Source organism: Austrofundulus limnaeus, unplaced genomic scaffold (assembly GCF_001266775.1).
Source record: "Austrofundulus limnaeus strain Quisiro unplaced genomic scaffold, Austrofundulus_limnaeus-1.0 Scaffold235, whole genome shotgun sequence".
Classification (NCBI taxonomy): Eukaryota; Metazoa; Chordata; class Actinopteri; order Cyprinodontiformes; family Rivulidae; genus Austrofundulus; species Austrofundulus limnaeus.
The window spans coordinates 879722-882652 of NW_013952637.1; positions in this window are offsets into that span (position 1 = coordinate 879722).

Consider the following 2931-nt stretch of genomic DNA (forward strand, 5'->3'; position numbering starts at 1 on the left):
TTGCAAAAAACACCACGTTCAATATGACCAAAATACCACCTCATATATAACGCAAAAAAATTGTCGAAAAACATAATTTTTTTTTCGAAATTGACGTGTTTCTATTGAGCAAATTTATTTTCGAAATTCTAATTTGCGCATTTTCATGGTCAATGGAAACGCAGTTAGTGAGAACTGCATTTGCATTAAGTCTTCATTTTAAAAAAGCAATAGTTTCAGGAAATGAAATATCGCGATATTTCAGTGTATCGATATTTTCTTAAACCCCGATCATTTTTATATTTTTAAAATCTTCTTACTCCCGCATCTCTGACAACTCTACACCAAAATCTAGATAATCTTTTCTCCAACACGGCATGTCTCTCACTGCTGCAGGACGGATGGTTGTCTCTAAAATCCCCTCAGATTATGGAGGCTTCCGAGAATTTTTCAAATCTAACTTTTTCCACAGTTTGTTTCTGCCTTAAACCGTGTCAGTGGTTAYGAAATAAAAGGCACCCGGGATGCTTTCTGTTTTAAATTAGTGGTGTAAATAATCCTCAGTGAGCTCCTGTTTCAGCTCCTGTGAGGGGATATAATCTGAGATTAGCCTCGGGCAACAGAAGTGTAAGTGAGGCCCCTAACCTGGGGGATTTTATCAGGGGATTATGGGTTTCAGACAATATGGAGCAAGATGGTGGGACGATTACTGAGCTCCTGAATATTAGCAGAGATGATCTCTAAATAATTTGGATCGGATGATAAATAATGTTTATGAGAAACAGATTATATAAACAGTTAAATCAATAAATTGAACGATTTCTTCAGATTAGAGGCAACACAAGGGTTTAGATGGGGTCAGGTCCTCAGACTCCAGCTTGGCTGTAGAAGCAGGTTCTGAATGATTAATGTCTCAGAGGCCCGGCGCCGGTACTGGGTCACAAACTGAGGCTGTCTGGTCATTTTGAGATTGACTGGTTGGCTGTGCATTTGGGCAGATAATCCCATCTACAGATTGGTGCAGTTCACCAGCTGCTCAGGCTCTGACGTGACTCTTGTTTTTTTAAAACCTGATTGGCTTGTTCCAGGACCGACGGCTGGGCCGGGTCTGGGCCGGGCCCTCTGTCAAAAACCATATGTCACAACTGACCGGTCTGCTCCGACACAAACACGCTTCCCTGCGTGGAAAAAATCTGAGATTATGATTTAAAACGTGTTCGATAGGAGAGAAAGTGTGAGAGGATTTCCAGAGCGTGTTGACACAATAAACTCTTTAAATGTGCTCATTTACAGTTTGTGTTTAATCCAGACTCAGATTATCAACCCTTTATTTTACTTTTCACAACGTTTGTTTTGTCTTTCATCAATTAAAAATATTACTACAAACTTTAGGCTCAAAATAACGACAYGGAGAGGATAAAGATGAAAAACAAAATGTCACATTTTCTCTGGAAGAGGATTAGAGTGATGGTGAAAAAAATTCTGACTTTAATCCTAGAATTCTGACTTAATCTGAGAATTCTGATTTCAGAATTCTGTCTTAATCTGAGATTTCTGATTTTAATTTTTGATCTGATAATTTTGACTTTATTCTCAGAATTCTGGTTTTAATCTGAGAATTCTGACCTAATCTGAGAATTATTTTTTTAATCTGAGAATTCTGTCTTAATCTGAGATTTCTGATTTTAATTTTTAATCTGATAATTCTGACTTTATTCTCAGATTTCTGATTTTAATCTGAGAATTCTGACTTGATCTGAGAATTATTTTTTAATCTGAGAATTCTGACTTAGTCTAAGAATTCAAACTTAATCTCAGAATTCTTATTTTAATCTGAGAATTCTTTCTTAATCTGAGATTTCTGATTTTAATTTTTAATCTGATAATTCTGACTATTCTCAGAATTCTGACTCAATTTGCAGAATTCTGATTTTAATCTGAGGATTCTGACCTAATCTGAGAATTCTGATTTTAATCTCATAATTTTGACAAAATGTTTTTATGTTTGTCACTGTTGCCTGAATCGTCTTCTATACTAATTAAAGGATTCACTAAAACTTTGTTCTCTTTGTAAAATTATGTACAAACTACACTTCATTTTAGTTTTTCAAGACTTATCCAGATCTGGCTAAAACAAAACAAAAAACAAAACAAAAAACAAAACAAAACAAAAACAAAATCACATTTCATATTTTTCCAACCATTTCCACTCTGTAGATTATTTCATTTCGTGAAGGGAACTGTTTTCAGTGTAGATGTTTCAGACGGCTATAATAAAGAAAAGAATCAACAGGGAGCACAGAAACACAGATTTTAAAATAAAAAATAAGCTACAAGTGGAATAAAAATAAATAAAATTCCTTTAAAACAGCTCAGATTTGATTGGAGGAGGTCGGAAACAGAAGCAGGTCTTGGCAGCTGGTGAGACGAGTCTTCGTGTCTAATTAGGTCACATGAAGTGAATGTAATTTTCTGCCTGTTTGAACTCTCCTTGACTCTAATTGGACTCATTAGCGACGCCTAATTGGCTCCTGAGCGTTCCTGTTTGTTTGGAACCGGAATCAGTTTAAGCTAATCGGGAACAGTCGAAACCTTTTTTAAATGTATTTTTATGGGAAAGGTTGAGGWAGCTGAGCCTGGGGACTTTGGGTTGGGCTCTCCAATCTCTGGGGATGAGGTCACTGAGGTGGTCAAAAACCTCCTCGGTGGCAGGGCCCCGGGGGTGGATGAGATCCGCCCAGAGTTCCTCAAGGCTCTGGATGTTGTAGGGTTGTGTTGGCTTACGCGACTCTGCAATATCGCATGGACATCGAGGGCAGTCCCCCTGGGTTGGCAGACTGGGGTGGTGGACCCCTGTTTAAAAAGGGGGACCGGAGGGTGTGCTCCAATTACAGTGGGGTCACACTCTTAAGCCTCCCTGGTAAGGTCTATTCAGGGGTCCTGGAGAGGAGG